The following is a 22,531-nucleotide window of genomic DNA, read 5'->3' as shown; positions in this document are numbered from 1 at the left end:
TTAATTGAGTCCTCTGAGTGCCTCTTTTGAAAGTGATATCTATTCATTTGGTTTAACTCATCACCTCTTACATGGACTTTTGCAAAGGCCTCCTGTTATAAAATGAAATGATATTTAAATATTCACCCCCCAACATATGTCTCATTACTGATATTTTTTGGACCCTGTATTCAGTTTCTTTATTAACAAAAATTATTAGTATACCTTAGTGTCAATGAAAGACTGAGAAAATGCTTCAGACCAATAGGACATGATAGAATCCTAGACTGGGGGAGTGGGTTGGAAAGTTGCTATAAAGGATGATTTGGGGACAATCAGTGAAAACTGAATATGGAGTATATATTAGATAATAGTATTTTATCAATATTAAATTTCTTGAGTTAGGTCATCATTCAGTAGTTAGGTATCTAAATGTCTTTTCTCTTAAGATTTACATGCTGTAGGGGTGATAAGCCATGATCTGGGCAACTTTCATATCTTCAGCAAACCATTTTCTTAAAAAATTAAAAATCAGAAGGGGATAAAATAAAAAGTAAAAAAAAGATATATTAGGTGTATGTAAGCCTTTGCAGCATTATTGAAACAAAACATTAATCACAGGCTAGCCCACATCAGGCAGTGTGTTCAAAGGTCCCATTTACAGCAGATGTCTAGTGTGAGGGAAACATAAGTTGTAAAGCCAAAGGCTTTCCAGAAGGCCATTTCTGGTCGAAGGAGGTGAGGGGGTCGCATGAGCCGAGGTTCTATAGATAAACAATGGGATCTGCCAAGTAGGTGCCATCCAAAGCAGAGGTTGGAGGAAGTCTAATAAAGACAGAAGCAAGAAATGTTGTCTACTACAATCCAGCCTTCCACTTTCTGATTTTTTCGCATCTCTGCAATTAAAAAGTGAAGCCTTGAAAGGGTAAATCTATAGTATCAGGTCAACTGGCTTATGTCTTACAGAAACCAGATCAGACCTGACCTTGCTGATAATTCCACCTCTGAATCATTGAACCAGTGATTAGAAATCAGGTAACAGTCAGGCAGTGAGGTTGGCCCCTGAGAGGAACACGTTTCATGAATTTTATAAGGTAAATATCATCCCCATTTTATAGATGAGGCTATCTGAGGCTCAGCAATCTTCCAACCTGCCCAAAGCAGACTAGAGACCCTGGCCTGTTTTATTCTAAAACATATATTCCTTGCCCTGCACCAAAGGCCTCATGCAAGAAGGGTTTTCTGCATGGAATGAACACTGGCCAATGGAGTGTCACCCTGACATTCACTCCGCTGTGAATCCCCAAAAATGGGTCTCTGCTCACTGGGAACCAGGTGACCATATGACTCTTATCTGCCAATAGGCTTTTGGGTCATAGGGTCTCTGCCTGAATCACCTTTGTCCCCCCAACAGGACACCTCATTACTTGGGTGCTAATCAATGCCTGTTGACTTAATTAATACAATAAACAGTAGGCCATCTTCTGCTCTTGCTGAGCCTCCTTCCAATGTACTTTGGTTCCCTGTGGGGTTGGGATGCTCAGCCTCCAACTCATGGTCTAGAAGGGCTCTGCCTAACATTCATTAAGCAATTTCATTCAGGCTTTGTTCTAGATACTTTACATGTAATAAACCATTTACTTGTCATGACAAATCTATGGGATACAAATTACCCTATTTTTATTTTAAGTTTCAGGAAACTGAATTTCAGATGCATTTAGTGAATGTATTCAAGGTCACACAGCTAGAGAGAAAGCCAGGATTTTGAATCCAAGGAGCTTGATCCAGAACCCTTACCCTCAAATATTAATAATGAAGAACTTATAATTTTCCAAATGACCACCCTGCCCTTTTCTGTTCTTTCCACCTCTTGTAGTTCTGCGGCTTTCACCACTTCCCTGCTCACCATGAGCCTAAGGGACATCTTCACATTTTCTCTGCTGTTACAAGAGACAGTTTAAGAGCAAAACAACGTGACAGCTTCTTTACAGAATCTCTGTTGCCTACCTGCTTGACATAGATGAGTCTTACTTCCTTATCTTTGTCAGGCACATTTAGAGATGAAGCTATTGAAAGGGAGCTCAGTTCAGCTTTTTATTTTTTATTTTTTCCCCACAGAACACAACACATGGATGTTCCTGGTAAATAAACCAAAACCCAAAGTTTCATGGCAAAGAGCTGTTGATTAAAGAAGCTTGAAGAGAGAGATATAAAGCAAGCAGCACAAAAGCTAGAATGGTCTGTAAATCTCTGCCAGGCACAACCTTAATTTTATTGAAACAACAATTAAGACAAGTTATTTAATGTAACCAATAGTAATAAACTCAAATTTAAATTCGTGACACTAATTTATGTTCCTTTCAAATTTAGTAATTACTCTTTTCCCACCCTACACATTTTCCTTTCCCCCCTTTTATTCTTTCACTGAATTTATTTATTTTTTTAATATTTTATTTATTTATTTGACAGAGAGATCACAAGTAGGCAGAGAGGCAAGCAGAGAGAGAGGAAGAGAAGCAGGCTCCCTGCTGAGCAGAGAGCCCTAAGTGGGGCTTGATCCCAGGACCCTGGGATCATGACCTGAGCTGAAGGCAGAGGCTTTAACCCACTGAGCCACCCAGGCGCCCCAACACTGAATTTATTTTTTAGATTTTTTTTTTTTTTTAAGTAATCTCTATACCCATCATGGGGCTTGAACTCCCAACCCTGAGATCAAGAGTTGCATGCTCTACCAACTACACCGGCCAGGTGATCCTCCCTGAATTTATATTACAAAGTAAACATAGTTAATGTGAATTTGATACTTGTGTTGTCTGTATAAACAGCAATCAATTTATAAGAAAATATTAGTTAATTATCCTCCTCTCTCTCTGCCTGCCTCTCTGCCTACTTGTGACCTCTCTGTCAAATAAATAAATAAAATCTTAAAAAAAAAAAAAAAAGGGGGGCGCCTGGGTGGCTCAGTGGATTAAGCCGCTGCCTTCGGCTCAGGTCATGATCTCAGGGTCCTGGGATCGAGCCCCGCATCGGGCTCTCTGCTCTGCAGGGAGCCTGCTTCCTCCTCTCTCTCTGCCTGCCTCTCTGCCTACTTGTGACCTCTCTCTCTGTCAAATAAATAAATAAAATCTTTAAAAAAAAAAAAAAAGAAAATATTAGTTAATTAATATGAAACACTTTTCCAGTTTATGTTTTCTTTTTTTTTTTTTACTTTAAACTCAATTAATTAACAAATAATGTATTATTTGTTTCAGGAGTACATGCCTGTGAATCATCAGTCTTATATAGTGCCCAGTGTTCATGACAACACATGCCATCCCCAATACCCATCACCCAATTACCCCATCCTCCAACCTTCCTCCCGTCCAGCAACCCTCAGTTTGTTTCCTAAAATTAAGGGTCTCTTATGGTTTGTCTCCCCCTCTAGTTTCGTCTTGTTTCATTTTTTCCAGATTGTGTTTCTTAGAAATAGACTCTGTGAGAGAAGTTAGCCTGTGATTCCATTAGGGAATGAGCACTCTTAAGACCAGTATCTGAGGGGCACCTGGGTGGCTCAGTGGATTAAGCCGCTGCCTTCGGCTCAGGTCATGATGTCAGGGTCCTGGGATCGAGCCCCGCATCGGGCTCTCTGCTCTGCAGGGAGCCTGCTTCCCCCTCTCTCTCTGCCTGCCTCTCTGCCTACTTGTGATCTCTCTCTCTGTCAAATAAATAAATAAATAAAATCTTTAAAAAAAAAAAAAAAAAGACCAGTATCTGAGGAAGAGGGGTGGAAGGCAGGATTAGGAAGTGGATTTGGGAGGCGGGCCCAACAAAGGACTCCCTAGCCTTACAAGGTTGTCCTATAGATGGAGAACTCTTCAGAATTGTCCTGAGTTGAGGAGAGGGAACCAGGCGTTTATAGCCTCACATTTGTTAGTCACTGGAAGCAAACTAGCCCTGAAGAGACAGGTGATCTTAGGTAAGAAATTTTCCTGAAACCCAGGCAACCACCAAAGAGAGCTGACGCCTGAGGGCTGACTCCTCGTAGCTGCTCCAGGCAGTTGCAGGGATCAGGTCTTCATTCCTGAAAGGGGACCTAGGTATTGTGTGACAACATCCAGCGCAGAAACTAGTTAAATGTAACTGCCTGTTTGGTTTTCAAACTCTAGGAAAAGTCACATCACTGAATCTCCTAAGTAACAACACATTTCACCAGTCAAATGCAGTCAGTTGTCCTTTTTCAACCATATGCTGAGACCACGGCAGAAGCAAAGATCCTGAGAAGAGACTCCATCAGGCAGCAGGAAACATACTTAAAACTATGTGTAGTACAAGAGCATTCTGCGAAGAGCCAAAGCACAGGCAAGGCAAAGTGCTTCTGAGAACACAAGGGGAAAGATGGATTCTGACTAGAATTCTGACTACAGTTCCAGGAGAGGGAACTAAGTAATCAAAGCACAAGGGGAATATGAGGGCACAGAAAGGGGATGGATTATAGTTGGGCACTTCTGGCTCTATCATCAAAGAACATGGAGCGATTGAGTTCAGTTAGCATGTGGTGGACTGAAGTGGAAAAGAGGTTATAAGATAGGACATAGGCCTGATCATGGAAGCTGTAGATATCTATAACTGGGTAACAGGCATGAATCTCAGTCCACAGACTCACATCTGAAAGATACGTTACAACCAGTTACTCCTTATGAATAAGTTTGATTATTTCTTTGAGTCCTATCCTGCTGGGTTGATAAGAAATGAATCTCAGGGGCACCTGGGTGGCTCAGTGAGTTAAGGCTTCTGCCTTCGGCTCAGGTCATGATCCCAGGGTCCTGGGTCCTGGGATCGAGCCCCGAGTCGGGCTCTCTGCTCAGCAGGGAGCCTGTTTCCTCCCCTCTCCCTCTGCCTGTCTCTCTGCCTACTTGTGATCGCTGTCTGTCAAATGAATAAATAAAATCTTAAAAAAAAAAAAAAAAAGAAAGAAAGAAATGAATCTCAGGGATGCCTGGGTGGCTCAGTTGGTTAAGCGACTGCCTTCGGCTTGGGTCATGATCCCAACATCCTGGAATCAAGTCCCACATCCGGCTCCTTGCTCAACAGGGAGCCTGCTTCTCCCTCTGCCTGCCATTCTCCCTGCCTATGCTCTCTCTCTCTCTCTCTGACAAATAAATAAAAATAAAATCTTAAAAAAAAATGAATCTCATTCACTCTTTATGTTTCCCCTCAGGATATGCCAGAAAGGGAGTTCTAACACAGTCAAAGAAGCAGAGGTGGGATAGGGTCCTCTGGTCATGTCCATCTCTGCAGGCGCTGGTGGAGCTGGCCCTTGCTTCTGTCCATATAACTCAATCCAGTCCAGTGATTCTGCAGTCACATCACACTCAAGACCTAGGACTTTGCAGATGTTTTTATTTTGGTCCACATAGTGGCATTCAGACATGTGAGTGAATTGCAACATGTAACATCAGGAGATTTATCCTACAACATACAGATTTATTTGTTTTTTAAAATGGAGAGATATGGTAACTCTAGGTCTACATTCTCTTCTGACATCTCTAGGCCAGAACTAAGTATTGAGTTTGCAATACCTGCCCTACACGTCCCATGCAGTTATTCCTCTTGGAGGGCTTGCTGCTTTTTCTGAGTACTATCTAGGTGCACCATGAGGCTCTCTACTGCTCAAAAATACCAGAGTTCTTAGGGCACCTGGGTGGCTCAGTAGGTTAGGTGTCTGCCTTCTGCTTGGGTCATGATCTCAGAGTCCTGGGATTGGGCCCCCTCGGGCTCCTTGCTCAGTAGAAAGCTTGCTTCTCCCTCTACCACTGCTTCCCCAGCTTGTGCTGTCTCTCTGTCTCTGTCTCTCTCAAATAAAGAAATAAAATCTTTTAAAATAAAAAAGTTTTAAAAAATGCTAGAGTTCTTCTATGGGATTGATTAAGCTTTTGGAGATAAAGACAGGAAGTCAGAAAAGCTTGTGTTTTTTGCACAGTTGCAGAGGCACAGAGCCAGCTACCTGCTTGAAGGAGGGAAGACCAAGTGGAAAACAAGGGTAGAAATTTGAAACTAATATTCAAATTATCATCAGCTGCATATATTAAAGAGTTTGGATATTTTTCTTTTGGGGATAAAGGTTTCTGTTCATGATCGGCACTCCTGCAACTTTTTTTGGATGATAAAAATGTTTAAAACTGTTAAGATGACCCCGATTTTGTTGGCAGCATCAAATCCCCACAGTTTAGTATATGCCTCCTGGGCTCCTTCAGGCCTGACATCAGCCACATCATGTCATGCAGCTTTTTCAGAGTGCTTGATCTGAGGATTGATGGCCTTGATATCTATAGTAAAAACCAATGTGCTGGGGCGCATGGGTGGCTCAGTGGGTTAAAGCCTCTGCTTTCCGCGCAGGTCATGATCCTAGGGTCCTGGGATCGAGCCCCGCTTCGGGCTCTCTGCCCAGCAGGGAGCTTGCTTCCCTTCCTCTCTCTCTGCCTGCCTCTCTGTCTACTTGTAATCTCTGTCTGTCAAATAAATAAATAAAATCTTAAAAAAAAAAAAAAAACCAATGTGCTGTTCTCCATCTTCTTTACAGTCAAGGAGAACTTGATGATGGCATTGTGATCTAATTTATTCTTGGATCCTTCGATTTCCTTTGGAAACACAGTGCGTAATACCATAGGAGGCAGGTAACTACTGGGCCTTTTGGGAGCTGTAGTTGCCTTTCAGCATGGCCTTCTTAATCTTCAAAGCCTTTGCTCTTGCTCTGATATCATAAGGGACATGGTTCTCCTTTGCCTATGATGTCATCTCTGTATAAAGGTCAATACTCATTTTAATTTCCATTTATGATAACTGACAATCCTTGCTATGGTTATAAGATATGCTCAGGGAGGGGCCCCCTGGGTGGTGCAGTCAGTTAAGCATCCAACACTTGGTTTTAGCTCAGGTCATAATCTCAGGGTCTTAAGATCAAGCCCAGTCCTCAGGCTCCGAGCTCAGCAAGGAATCTGCTAAAGTTCCTCTCTCCCCTCTCTTTCTGCCCCTCCCCACACTCACTCATTCTTTCTCTGTCAAATAAATAAGCAAATCTTTAAAAGAGAAAGAAACAAACAAATGCCTAGTGAGAAAGAGACAAACCATGTGGAGAAGGGTGACAGAAAATAGCAGAATTTTACTGTGTTTACCACTATCTACAGTTGAGTCTCCAAGTTAAAAAACTCTACCAACCTAGAGAATCAGCATCTCATTGTCCACAAAATCAACAAGAAGCTTAAACCAGCATCCCAAAGGTATTAATTTATGATGAAAAATCTAACTGCAAAATGGAGAAGCCATTACTATTGTCCTGTCAGAGCATTCTGTCTCTTGAAAAAATAAACACATGGGTAAAACCAGAAGGTAACTGGCTAATGTGGAATTAGGACAGGGGAAATTAGATGGTTTTAATATCTATTGTCATTAAAATGACTGATATAGGGGCGCCTGGGTGGCTCAGCGGGTTAAAGCCTCTGCCTTCGGCTCAGGTCATGATCCCAGGGTCCTGGGATCGAGCCCCGCATCGGGCTCTCTGCTTGGCTGGGAGCCTGCTTACTCCTCTCTCTCTCTCTGCCTGCCTCTCTGCCTACTTGTAATCTCTATCTGTCAAAAAAATAAATCTTTAAAAAAAAAAAATGACTGATATACCTATCTATGTGAAAAAGATACCCTATGAAAGACAGACATACCTGGATATGAAAGATAGGTCCACCTGTCGACACTATGGGGATCCTCTCCGTGGCTAGCTAGTGCACCCTCTTTGCTGCTAAGATAGGGAGACATGGCATCAACTTTGGTCTGTGGGAAAGCAAAATAATGGCTCCCCAAAGATATCCACATCCCATCCCCTGGAACCTGTAATTACGTTATATTATTTGGAAAGGGGGAATTAAGGAAAACAGATTTTGGTTGTTAATGAACTGAACTTAAAATACAGAGATTATCCTGGATTATCTCAGTGGCCTCATGTTGTCATAATATACCACATTTTGTGGGGCGCCTGGGTGGCACAGTCGTTGAGCATCTGCCTTCGGGTAGGGTCATGGTCCAGGGGTCCTGTGAGCGAGTCCAGCATCAGGCTCCCTGCTCAGTGGGAAGCCTGCTTCTCCCTCTCCCACTCCCCCTGCTTGTGTTCCCTTTCTCTCTGTGTCTCTTTCTCTGTCAACTAAATAAATAAAATCTTTTAAAAAATATATACCAGGGGTGCCTGGGTGGCTCAGTGGGTTAAGCCTCTGCCTTCGGCTTGGGTCATGATCTCAGGGTCCTGGGATCGAGCCCCACATTGGGCTCTCTGCTCAGCAGGGAGCCTGCTCCCCCCCCCCCCCCGGCTGACTCTCTGATCTCTCTCTCTGTCAAATAAACAAATAAAATCTTAAAAAATATATATATATACCACATTTTGTTTACCCACTCACTCACCTGATGATGGACACTTGGCTATAACCACCTTTGGCTATTGTGAATAATGCTGCCATGAACATGTGTGTAAAAATATCTTTCAAATTCCTGTTTTCAATTCTTAGGGGTATATAACCAGAAGCAGAATCACATGGTAATTCGATCTTCAATTTTTTGATGAACTACCATGTTGTTTTCCACAGTGGCTATACTTTACATTCTCACCAATGGTGCACAAAAATTCCAATTTCTCCACATCCTCACTAACACTTTTTTTCTGCTTTTCAGATAGTAGCCATCCTAATGGGCATGAAGTAATATCTCAATGTGGTTTTGGTTTCCATTTTCCTAACGGTTAGTCATGTTAAATATCTTTTCATGGGCTTATTGGCCATTTGTAGATCTTTGGAGAAATGTCTGTTCAAGTCCTTTACCCATTTTTAGATTGTTTTTATTGTTATTGTTGTTGTCATTGGTTATTGTTGAACTATAGAAGTTTATATATATATATATATATATATATATATATATATATTCTGGATATTAGTCCCTTACAGGATCTATGATTTGCAAATATTTTATTCCATCCCATAGGTTCCTGGGTTTTGTTTGTTTGATTGATTGTTTAAATTCAGCTTGATAGACATATTTATATCATCTGCCTGGTCCCTTTGGGCATTTTGGTTTCTGATCCCTAGCTGATACTCTCTTAGATGTAGCATTTAACATGCGTCCCTGAAGTTAACACAAGCCTCCTTGGTTAGATTTTAGATATTTTCCACATCTTCAGTTAGTATTTGAAGACAATTTCTTTTGTTGTATCATTTGTACAAGTGGTTGAACTCATCTGTTAAATTCTGAATCTACCTAATTTCATTTTTCATTAATTTTAATTTGGGAAGTACCTTGCTGTGATCCCTCTGCATGTGTGATTTAGCTTCACTGATCTTATCCTGTCAGTTCTTTTTACAGGTGGACCTTGAACAACATGGGTTTGAACTGCACCAGTCCACTTACACAGGGATTTTTTTCCCATAAATACAGTACAGTACTGTAAATAAATTTTCTTTTCTTTGTGATTTTCGAGTAACATTTTCTTTTCTCTAGCTTACTTTATTGTAAAATACAGTATATAATGCATATGACATATAACTGACTATTATCAGTAAGGCTTCTGGACAATAGGTTATTAATTGTTAAGTTTTGGGGAAGTCAAAGTTATACCTGGACTTCTTTTTTTTAAGATTTTTATTTATTTATTTTGAGAGAGAGAGAGACAGAGTGAGAGAGAGCATGATAGGGGAGGTCAGAGGGAGAAGCAGACTCCCCATGGAGCTGGGAGCCCGATGTGGGACTCAATCCCAGGACTCTGGGACCATGACCTGAGCTGAAGGCAGTTGCTTAACCAACTGAGCCAGCCAAGCACCCTATACCTGGACTTTTTAAAAAGATTTTATTTATTTACTTGACAGACAGAGATCACAAGTAGGTAGAGAGGCAGAGAGAGAGAGGGAAGCAGGTTCCCTGATGAGCAGAGAGCCTGGTGGGGGCACGATTCCAAGACCCTGAGATCATGACCTGAGCCGAAGGCAGAGTCTTTAACCCACTGAGCCACCCAGTTGCCCCTATACCTGGGTTTGTAACTGCACAGGGTGGAGAGAAGGGTATTGGTGTCTTTAACCTCTGCACTGTTCATGGTCAACTATTTTGCTCTGGTTTTTAACCACAGTACTTTCATTTTAATCTGTCTTTAAAAGAAAAAGAGAGAGAATTTTGAAATCTGCAATTTCAGTAATACCTGAAAACTGCTTAGTTAAATTTATTACTTTTCCACACTTTATAATTTATTTATTTATTCACTAAGATTTTTTTTTTTAAAGATTTTATTTATTTATTTGACAGAGGCATCACAAGTAGGCAGAGAGGCAGGCAGAGAGAGAGGAGGAAGCAGGCTCCCCGCGGAGCAGAGAGCCCGACGCAGGGCTCGATCCCAGGACCCTGAGATCATGACCTGAGCGGAAGGCAGCGGCTTAATCCACTGAGCCACCCAGGCGCCCCTATTCACTAAGATTTTATTTATTTATTTGTCAGAGAAAGAAAGAGAGAAAGCACAAGCAGGGGGAGCGGCAGGCAGAGGGAGAAGCAGGCTCCCCGCTTAGCAAGGAGCCCTATGTGGGGCTCCATCCCAGGACCCTGGGATCATGATCTGACCTGAAGACACACACTTAACTGACTGAGCCACCCAGGCATCTCTGCTTTTCCATATTTTTTTTTTAAGATTTTATTTATTTATTTGACAGAGAGAGATCACAAGTAGACAGAGAGGCAGGCAGAGAGAGAGAGAGGGAAGCAGGCTCGCTGCCGAGCAGAGAGCCCGATGTGGGACTCGATCCCAGGACCCTGAGATCATGACCTGAGCCAAAGGCAGCGGCTTAACCCACTGAGCCACCCACGCACCCTGCTTTTCCATATTTTAAAATTATAAGCAGTTACTTCTGGAAGCAAACTTAACTACTAGTGGGAAACCGAGGCCATGAATTGTGAGATGTTCATGATGTTATCATTTCTTCCTCTGAAGACATGTTTCTATGATACCTGTTTGTGGAAGGCACATTTACAGCTCATACAGCACCTAGACAAAAAGATACAGATTTTAAGAACTGGGTTGGAGGGGGGAGGGACGGCAGAAAAAACAATTAACATTAAGGAGGGCACAGGGTGTAATGAGCACTGGATTTTATGTAAGACTGACAAATCACTAACCTCTACCTCTGAAACTAATAATACACTCTAGTTAATTAGTTGAATTTAAATGAAAAAAGAAAAACGTAAACCAAGCAATAAAATTAAAAGAACATTGTTTTTGGATCTCATGAGAGATGATAGAGTGGTTCTTTTAATTGTCATAACTAAAGCAAACAAACCTCTTCAGTTGCCGAATTCAGTTTATAGAACTAAATTCTGTATCTAGGACCTCAAGCAGACCTATTTTTTTCCTTTAGAAAAGACCCTAAGGTGGGCACCTGGGTGGCTCAGTGGGTTAAGCCTTTGCCTTTGGCTCAGGTCATGATCTCAGGGTCCTGGGATTGAGCCCCGCATCAGGCTCTCTGCTCTGTGGGGAGCCTGCTTCCCCCTCTCTCTCTGTCTGACTCTCTGCCCACTTGTGATCTCTTTCTCTGTCAAATAAATAAATAAAATCTTTAAAACAAAGGTCTTGCAGACCCTAAAGATCAGGTCTCCAGTAAATACATGTTTTTTTCATTTACTTATTTATTATCTTTCATATCAGACCTCAGTTGTAGAAAATTTAGTTCATCATACCTCCCAATTCATTGCCTAATATTGAGACCAGATACGTAATGTTGATTACTGGTTTATTTAAGTTTCTTTTAACAGCTATCACTAAAAAACAAAACAAAACAACGAAAAAAACAACAGCAAAAACGTCTCCATTCCTAAACCCATTTTCCTTTCCCCCACTCTAATGTGTTTGGTACATGTTATAAAACATGCTAATGTTCTTATAAAATATGTAGTTTTGCACTGCATGTCTCTGAGTTTTAGTTTACATAAATGATATGTTATGTATTCTGCTCTATTCCTTTCTTTCCTCCTCAAGCATTGATTTTTATGATCCACCCATACTGCTGTGTGTGTGTGTTTGTGTCTTATGTGTGTATAAAACTGCTTATACCTGCATAGCATTCTGTATCCACCACATTTTATGTACCCATCCCTAATGTGCGTCTGGCTCAAAATTATCGAAAACACTGCAATGAAGATTATTGTATAACTAACTCTCCTTTAGATCCTGCAGGAATTTCTCTGATATACAGGCTTTGAGAGAAGTGAGTCTGAGACACACACTAATTCATTTTCACTGAATTCTGCCAGATTGCTTTCCAGAATACCTGTATCAGTTTATACTACTTCCCCATATTCTTGCCAAACTGATGTCTATCACCCATTCTAAATTTTGCCCATCTGATGGGTGTAAAATTGTGTATCATTTTTGCTTTAATGTTTTATTTATCTACTTACTGGTGAGGTTGAGTACCGCTTCATTATTTGTTAGCCCTCTGGTCTTCCCTTACTTCAAATTTCCTATTCATATCTTTTATTTAGTTTTCCATTTAGCTTTCAGTTTTATTCCTAGTGATTTGCAGGAGGCCTTTGTATATTCTAGCTTAAATGTCCTGTAAATTTGAATCATTGCTAATATCTTCTCCTAGTCACTCATCTGTCTCCTAAGTTTGTTCTTTACTGAACAAGAGTCCTTAAATATCATGCTGTCACAATAACCATTTTTCATCTCATGTTTGTATTTTTGGGTCTTGCCAAGCTTTCCATCTGGTTCATGAAGATAGTGTGTATTTTCTATTACCTTAGTAAACTGTAAAATTCATTTTGAATCCCCTTTGCATATGGTAACAGTGTAGTATCCAACTTGATTTTTCCCTATATACTGAGCCAGTTTTCTAATGCTATCTAAGAAATAATCCTTTCTGCGTTGCTTTGTGGTGCTGTCTTTATCGAATCTCAAGTTTCCACATATTTCTAAGTTCTCTATTCTGTTCCTTTGGTCTGTTTGTCTTCCTACATGAGCTCTATACTATTGTAACTATTATGACTTTGGATGAACATGACTGATTTTACATTTGTGTAGTACTGGTCAATTTTTTTTTAAATTTTAAAGCTGTTTATCTATTTATTTTGACAGAAAGAGTGAGAAAGCACAAGTAGGGGAAGTGGAGAAGAGAGAGGTCAAAGCAGGCTCCCCACTGAACAGGGAGTCTGACGTCGGGCTCAATCCCAGGATGCTGGGATCGTGACCTGAGCCAAGAGAGACACTTAACTGACTGAGCGATGCAGGCGCCCCCGTACTTGGTCAATTTTTAAACACATTTTCAATGAAGTTATTATACTATTATGTTTTCTTTTCCCTTGTAGAAACTGGTACAGTTTGTCTTACTGAAAGAGGCACATAGTGATAAGTGTGACTCCCTTAATAGTGACAGGAAGTAATAATATCTTGTATTCAATCACATTTGTTTCCCCCAAGAATGGAAAAATTAATTACACCGTGAGTGTCAGAGCATCTTTAGGTCCATGACTGATTAGCTAGAATGCTTATTTAAACCCTTTTCACATGGATTTTTCACATTTGGGGTTTCTCTTACCCATTCTTGAGGTCCCATATTCTTTGTAGATATGGGTGAGCTTTATCAGTCCCCTAGTAATTGCATGGAGTTAGTTGATTATCTTACTAGCCTCAGTGGGAGGTGGAAGAGGACTTGTTTCTACACTCCCACTGACTTGATTTATTTTGGATATAATTCTTAGTGTGCCCAGTTCCCTACAAACTGAATTCCTCTAGGTTTTGAGTTGACAGACTGAAACTGCCATGTTTACTGTAGATTCTTGTCCTCCAAACGTTAATCTCTTCCCTAGGATGTATGACTTCTCTACTATTTTGTTTTATTCCAGGTAGCTTCCTGCTAAATCTCCCTCACTCTTCCTGCCTTGTGCAAAGAAGATGTAAAAAATGAAATTTACAACAAACATGTCTTTATAAGGAGAATGGAACATGGTAAATAAAGTTTTTTTTGTTTTGTTTTGTTTTGTTTTTTTTTGTCCTGCTGAACATTTGGATGGGTTTGGATATGCAAAAGTGGGTCTGGACATTAGCATGGAAGTAGACACTATCAAGAACCACTGTGCTCTACATAAAGAACAGGAATTTGCATTAGGGGCTAGAGTCCAGGAAGGAGAGGGTGATAATGACCTAAGAGACTCAGGAGAGAACAAGCAGAGAAACAAGCCAGCTAGCATATTGCTGAGCTCCTATATGGGTGGGAACTGAGTAGAACAACTCCCGGGGAAAGGTCTTTTAAGAAATGCCTAATTTTGGGGGTGCCTGGCTGGCTCTGTTGGTGGACTGTGCGACTCTTGATCTCATTGTTGTGAGCTCAAGCTTACATTGGGCATAGAACTTACTTAAAATAAATAATTAATTAGTTAATTAAGTAATTAAAAAATAAAATCGAGCCTCGTGGAAGCATTAGTTCAGTCATTAAAAAAAAAGAAATGCCCAGTTTTCAAGTAGAATACAGTTACATTGTTGAACTATAAATATTCACAGCCCAGTTGTCTCCCCAAATTTTCACTGAATTCTGAGAAAAACAAAAATGTTTCATGTTAACAAATATACTCATCTGTGTGTATTGAGCAGAAGGAGGGGAGTGATGGTGTTATGAGTGCTCATCAATTGAGAAAGGGAATAGAAATGACAAACTGATTCACATGTGCGGAATGGGACAACCTGGGTAAGAAATAGTGAGATATTCCATTAACTGACCATGTTCAGTGGAAGCAGGAACTCAGAGCAGCGAGAAGTCATAACTGTAACAAAGAGAAGGAGGAGGAAGCAAAAGAGAAGAGAAAGAATTTTAGGAGAAAGTAGCACCTGACTGATGAGAGTATGGTTGTTGTCATTATTATTTTGTATAATCCCTTTGTGTTTGAGTCCTGATTTGAGGGGATTCATTTCTTAGGTAGCGCATTAAGAGATGTGAACCCAGAAATGTCCTGTGGGATAGTGTCATAGTCCCAAGTAGCACCTGGCTGATAGAGATGGTTGTTCTCATTACTGATGATTTTGTATCTTGCCATGGGTTGTCTAATAAACCTCTTGTATCCTTCTTGTGGGGAAAAAAAAATAAGCTAGAATGCTTATTTAAACCCTTTTCACATGGATTTTTCACATTTGGGGTTTCTCTTACCCATTCTTGAGGTCCCATATTCTTTGTAGATATGGGTGAGCTTTATCAGTCCCCTAGTAATTGCATGGAGTTAGTTGATTATCTTACTAGCCTCAGTGGGAGGTGGAAGAGGACTTGTTTCTACACTCCCACTGACTTGATTTATTTTGGATATAATTCTTAGTGTGCCCAGTTCCCTACAAACTGAATTCCTCTAGGTTTTGAGTTGACAGACTGAAACTGCCATGTTTACTGTAGATTCTTGTCCTCCAAACGTTAATCTCTTCCCTAGGATGTATGACTTCTCTACTATTTTGTTTTATTCCAGGTAGCTTCCTGCTAAATCTCCCTCACTCTTCCTGCCTTGTGCAAAGAAGATGTAAAAAATGAAATTTACAACAAACATGTCTTTATAAGGAGAATGGAACATGGTAAATAAAGTTTTTTTTGTTTTGTTTTGTTTTGTTTTTTTTTGTCCTGCTGAACATTTGGATGGGTTTGGATATGCAAAAGTGGGTCTGGACATTAGCATGGAAGTAGACACTATCAAGAACCACTGTGCTCTACATAAAGAACAGGAATTTGCATTAGGGGCTAGAGTCCAGGAAGGAGAGGGTGATAATGACCTAAGAGACTCAGGAGAGAACAAGCAGAGAAACAAGCCAGCTAGCATATTGCTGAGCTCCTATATGGGTGGGAACTGAGTAGAACAACTCCCGGGGAAAGGTCTTTTAAGAAATGCCTAATTTTGGGGGTGCCTGGCTGGCTCTGTTGGTGGACTGTGCGACTCTTGATCTCATTGTTGTGAGCTCAAGCTTACATTGGGCATAGAACTTACTTAAAATAAATAATTAATTAGTTAATTAAGTAATTAAAAAATAAAATCGAGCCTCGTGGAAGCATTAGTTCAGTCATTAAAAAAAAAGAAATGCCCAGTTTTCAAGTAGAATACAGTTACATTGTTGAACTATAAATATTCACAGCCCAGTTGTCTCCCCAAATTTTCACTGAATTCTGAGAAAAACAAAAATGTTTCATGTTAACAAATATACTCATCTGTGTGTATTGAGCAGAAGGAGGGGAGTGATGGTGTTATGAGTGCTCATCAATTGAGAAAGGGAATAGAAATGACAAACTGATTCACATGTGCGGAATGGGACAACCTGGGTAAGAAATAGTGAGATATTCCATTAACTGACCATGTTCAGTGGAAGCAGGAACTCAGAGCAGCGAGAAGTCATAACTGTAACAAAGAGAAGGAGGAGGAAGCAAAAGAGAAGAGAAAGAATTTTAGGAGAAAGTAGCACCTGACTGATGAGAGTATGGTTGTTGTCATTATTATTTTGTATAATCCCTTTGTGTTTGAGTCCTGATTTGAGGGGATTCATTTCTTAGGTAGCGCATTAAGAGATGTGAACCCAGAAATGTCCTGTGGGATAGTGTCATAGTCCCAAGTAGCACCTGGCTGATAGAGATGGTTGTTCTCATTACTGATGATTTTGTATCTTGCCATGGGTTGTCTAATAAACCTCTTGTATCCTTCTTGTGGGGAAAAAAAAATAAGCTAGAATGCTTATTTAAACCCTTTTCACATGGATTTTTCACATTTGGGGTTTCTCTTACCCATTCTTGAGGTCCCATATTCTTTGTAGATATGGGTGAGCTTTATCAGTCCCCTAGTAATTGCATGGAGTTAGCTGATTATCTTACTAGCCTCACTGGGAGGTGGAAGAGGACTTGTTTCTACATGGGTAGCACTTATAAAGTGTGCCAGGATTTGTTCTAAATGATTAGCTTTCGACAGGTAATGATGACCATGAGAACATAACACCCAACACCTGCCTCTCTTTCCCAGTGAGGCACAAAAATCTTAGAGAGGGCTTTAGACTTCTCACAGCAAGTAGTGAGCATTCAGGACAATCCTGTCTGGATCTCATGACACAGGAGACTTCAGGTAGCATCTGGAGAGCTTTTAAGCATTAGTTCTTATTCCTGAAAATACTCCAAAGGAAGCTTAAGACCTGGTGCAATGGTATATCACAACCCCCTTCTGGCTTTGAGCCCTGTTAGGGCCCCCAAACTAACTATTAAAACAAACTTTTTTGGAATTTCCAGTGTACCCTAATGATCACGAATATTTTTAAAGGAAAAATATTTTTGAAAAATAGAAAAAGCTTGCCAGCCAACCTCTTCCTTTCATGGATCTGGATCTTTCATCATCTCTTGTTCCTGACGTTGACACAGGCCAGCAACTTTCTGCTTTTCCTTAATCTCACTCTAGAGTACCTGAGCTGGTTCCTAGCCTCCTCTATTAACTTCTCTTCCTAGTCTAGTCAAGTTGGAGCTCAGCAAGCCCCCAACTAGTCTAATCTCTCTGGGAATTTCTACAAGGGATAAGAAACACTTTTATAATCACCCCTGAAGGTCTCGGCTGGTTCGCTCTGTAGTAGTTAAGGCAGCTCTTGGCTGCCCTCTTCTGGATCAGGTCCCTAAGCCAGTCACTGGTGTTGACCAGCAACCCTCTAAGCCCCAGCTTCCCATTTGAACTGGGATAGGTGGGGTAACCACAGGTGTGGCATCTGCAACTCTCTTCTGATTCCACAGAATCTTAGCAATGTTATTTTATCTACATATATATTTTTTCATTTAAGAATGAACAACAAGGAAGATTTTGTGGGGAAAAAATGCGAAGGCCTCTTATAGTAAAACATTAAGTAAATTCAATAAAAATAGAGACTATTATCTGGCACTATCTATTAAACCATCTCTTCCCAAAATGTCGCATATAGGTCGAACATCATAGCCATTTATAAATATCTCAAAATTTAAACAAAAATCATCTCTGACACTATTCTGGGACAGCTTGGTTTTAAAGAGTAAATTGAAATATGCAGAGTAAAAGAATAATGCTTAATGTTCCTAAAGTTCCCACTTTGCAGTTTGCCCCATGAATGATCTAAGAACATTCCCTTGGCACACACATGCATACACAAACACATTCATTTTCTTTGAAATATTATTAGGAATTAAATTGATTAGGACCTTCAAACTTTTAATTCTATGTTCTAGCTACGAACACAGTTCAACCCTAAATTAGGAGCCCTCTTCCAATTATATGGAAATGATTATGAGGCTGGAAAACAAGGGGGCAAAACAAAAAAGAAAAGAATTATCATACAATGCTGGTGGGTGTGTAAGTACTTAGGCAGACTGTGGCAATTTTTACTCAAGTAAAATATGATCTACCATTTCCACTCTTAAGTATTTACTCAAAAGAAATGAAAACAAATGTCCACATAAAAACTTGTATAAGAGTGTTCACAGCAGCTTAATTTATAATAGCTCCACCCTAGAAACAACTCAGATGTCCATTAGCATGTGAATGAATAAACATATTCCTTTTTTTTAATATTTTATTTATTTATTTGACAGAGATCACAAGTAGGCATAGAGGCAGTCAGAGAGAGGAGAAAGCAAGCTCCCTGCGGAGCAGAGAGCCTGATGTGGGGTTCGATCCCGGGACCCTGGGATCATGACCTGAGCCGAAGGCAGAGGCTTTAACCCACTGAGCCACCCATGTGCCCCTAAACATACTCTGATGCATTCGTATAATAGAATACCAGCAACACAAAAAGAAAAAAAAAAAAAAGAACAGCTGCAACCAGCATGGATAACACTCAGATATATATACTGTGCAGAGTAGACATAGAAGAATACACACGGTTTGAGTCCATATTTATGATGTTCCAGAAAAGACAACTAGGTGAAACTATTCTAGGGTAGCAGAAATCAGAATAGTGGCAAACCCTGGTGGGAGGTTGATGGTTACCAGGAATGGACACAAGAGAACTTTCTGTAGTGAAGAAATATTCCACATCATGCCTAGGTAGTAGTTACATGGGTGTAGACATAGGTGAAAAAGTCATTGAGCTATACATTCAAGATTTGGGCATTCCTAAATGTCAACTGTATCTCAGTTTAAACTAAACAGCATAGACAAAGAAAAAGAAATCAGAACATCAAACACTGACAGGGTTAGGAAAGAGAGATGCCAGTTAGAGAATGTCTACAGCAACTCATAATGCTATTAAATATCCCATCCAATTTAAAAATAGAATAATTTTAAAAATTTAATTTAACTGCACATGACATCCCAAATATTGCAGTAGTTTTCCAGGCTCTGCCTTTTCTCAGAGAAAAGGCATCTTCATCTTTTTAAATTATCCCTTACCTGTGATTTTGCTCTCTCTAGAGCAGCTGCGCTTGAGAAAATCCTATCTTATTTTTACACATTTAGTAATGACTTCTCTTTTAGGATTCCAGTATCAGTCTGCCTCTTTACACTCTACAAGATACTGTTTATAAGAAAAAGTGAAAAAAAAAAAAAAATGAGCAGCACAAAGAGATGAAGCTTAGGCTGAAAGGCCACAGAATAGATTTGAAGCTGTCCTGTAGGCAAACCTCATGCATCCCATTCTGTAACATATGCGAATTTTGTATTACTCTGTAAATTATAAACATTATAAATGAGCTCTAGGTTATGGGGATGCAAGTACCATGTTTTTGTCAGCCCTTATCTGTACTTTTAATAGCTCTCAAAGTTAAAAAAAGATAAAAACAGATGTTTGGGGGTGCCTGGGTGGCTCAGTCGGTAAGCGTCTGCCTTCGCCTCAGGTCATGATCCCAGGGTCCTAGGATCAAACCCTGCATCAGGCTCTCTGCTCGGCGGGAAGCCTGCTTCTCCCTCTCCGACTCCCTCTGCTGTGTTCCCTCTCTCGCTGTGTCTCTCTCTGTCAAATAAATAAATAAAATCTTAAAAAAAAAAAAAAACCAACAACAACAGATGTTTGTTGTTCAACATCTGGAAAATACAAAATAGCAAAACAATCACCCATAATTTAATAGCCTGGAAGTAATTACTCTGAAAATGTCAGTACCCATTTCTTAGCAAAGGGAAAAATGAACCAATCTTCCAGAGATTTTATAAAGGTTAAGGAGGTAGCATCGGAAACTAGAGGGAGCATTGCTCTTGAGAACAAGTGTTCTCAGGTCCTTCAAAATAAGCTGAGGGGCATAAAAGGATACTTGACACAAAGGCAGAAAGGTAACATTTTAAGACAATCAACATTACAACACAATGGTAATAATTTATGCAACACTTTTAATGTTATGCAAGCATGTTTCAGAACTTTGCTGTTCTAATTGGCACAACCATTCACTTATAAAATATCCACTCTCATAAAACAACTTTACTTTTCCTTTGGGTCTGCAGGTAGCAGAATGCTTTTGGTAAATTTATTTCTTCACCCAACTTATAAGTCATAAAGTTATCTCTACAGGAATTCCTGCTGGTTTGTTTATTCCCACTGACATAGGTGGACTTCTTGAGTGGTTAAAATTACACTTCTAGCTCTTTCTACATAGAGTCAATGGCATGGAGATTTCACCTGAAGGAAGGATTCTCAAATGGGGGTTTGAGGCTCTGGAGGTTATGCCCCTGAGGCAGGAACCCCACAAAGTCTCAGTCAGTGATCCCTTCCAGACCTGCCTAGTGTTTGCTCACAGCAACTGTCCTAATACAGGAAAGAGTCAGTTTGTGGTTTTCTGACTTTAAAGCATGACACCATTTTCCCTTTCCCCAGACTGCATCCCCTAGAGGCTAGACTCAGCTGGATTGGGGTTCATTTGCTCAGTAGTAAAAACTCTTTTCATTCAGCACTCCATCTCTGGTCTCTGTTATTCTTCCTCCTTAATGAGGTGCTAGGACACAGGCTGATACAGAAAGTTTTTTTGGCAAGTGAGAGAAGCAACTGAGTTTTTCAGGAGAGTGATGGATTGGTTAGAAGATCTGAAGAAAGGAGTAAGGAACCAGGGCTTAGCGAATTGGGAAAAGCTGGTCCCAGGAAAGCATACAGATCCATGAGAACTGAAATTAGATGTTTGTGAACTTGCAATAAATAGGGCCAATCAGGGGCGCCTGGGTGGCTCAGTGGGTTAAAGCCTCTGCCTTCGGCTCAGGTCATGGTCCCAGGGTCCTGGGATTGAGCCCCACATCGGGCTCTCTGTTCCACGGGGAGCCTGCTTCCTCCTCTCTCTCTGCCTGCCTCTCTGCCTAGTTGTGATTTCTCTCTGTCAAGTAAATAAAATATTAAAAAAAAAAATAGGGCCAATCAGCATGGTTCTATAGGAGAGTCCTCGAGTATAGAGAGATAATCCTCTGAAAACAAAACCCATATAAAGGAATGCACTCTTTTACAGTGATGAGTACGCAGTGACTTGGGGAGTATTAGAGCTTCCAAAATTCAAATTCAATCAAGATTTCTCTTTAGTTTGTGCCCACCCAGGATCTCTCTCTCTCTCTCTCACACATATCCCTTTATTAAGTAATCAGATTTAGCAATTTTCTCAATTCCTTAGCACTTCTAAAAGAAAAATACTGTAAAGAGATTTCCATCTAGTCCACGAATTTCCCTTCAGTGCCGGAAAGAAAGGAAGGTGGCATAGAACCAAGAAGGCCTCGGGGAAAGGTGGGGATGATGACCTTCATGGACCTGCTCAGTTCCTGAACACTGAATGGCAGGCTCGTGCCCTGAGGGTGACCTAGGAATCTGGTAGCATGTTTTTGTTTGTTAAAAAGATAGCACTTAGTAAACCTAAATTTTATCAATCTAACCTCTTTTTTTAAGGCTTTTATTTCTTTAAGAGAAAGAGCGTGAGGGGGGAAGCACAGAGGGCGAGGCAGAAGCAGGTTCCCCGCTGAGCTGGGAACCTGATGTGGGTGGGGCTCCATTCCAGGACCCTGAGACCCTGACCTGAGCCAAACGCAGACACTTAACTGACTGAGCCACCCAAGGGCCTCAGTCTAATTTCCTTTATAAAAGACTGAAACTAGGGGCGCCTGGATGACTCAGTGGGTTGAAGCCTCTGCCTTTGGCTCCGGTCATGATCCCAGAGTCCTGGGATCAAGCCCCGTTTTGGGCTCTTTTCTCAGCGGGGAGCCTGCTTCCACCTTTCTCTCTCTCTGCCTGCCTCTCTGCCTACTTGTGATCTCTGTCTGTCAAATAAATTTAAAAAAAAAATCTAAAAAAAAAAAAAAGACTGAAACTAGCCATTTCCTATGCAACTATAATGCACATTGAATAGAACTAACAAGTAAACTGAAGAAAACTGTACTTCCTTTCATGGAAAATCTTTACCAGGAAACATTCAGAACTTTAAGAAATAATACTACTAACAACACGTCAGCTAAAATTACTTAAGTCAATATAATACACTTGGTTTACACTGCATCTGTAGTTTTTGCAGTCAATGCTTCCACATGTGGGACTGTTAACAGATAAGCTTGGGGCATAGTAAAAATTTTAAGAGTTATCTGACCTAAAATTGATTCG

Source organism: Meles meles, chromosome 3 (assembly GCF_922984935.1).
Source record: "Meles meles chromosome 3, mMelMel3.1 paternal haplotype, whole genome shotgun sequence".
Lineage (NCBI taxonomy): Eukaryota > Metazoa > Chordata > Mammalia > Carnivora > Mustelidae > Meles > Meles meles.
This window is presented reverse-complemented; position numbering follows the sequence as displayed.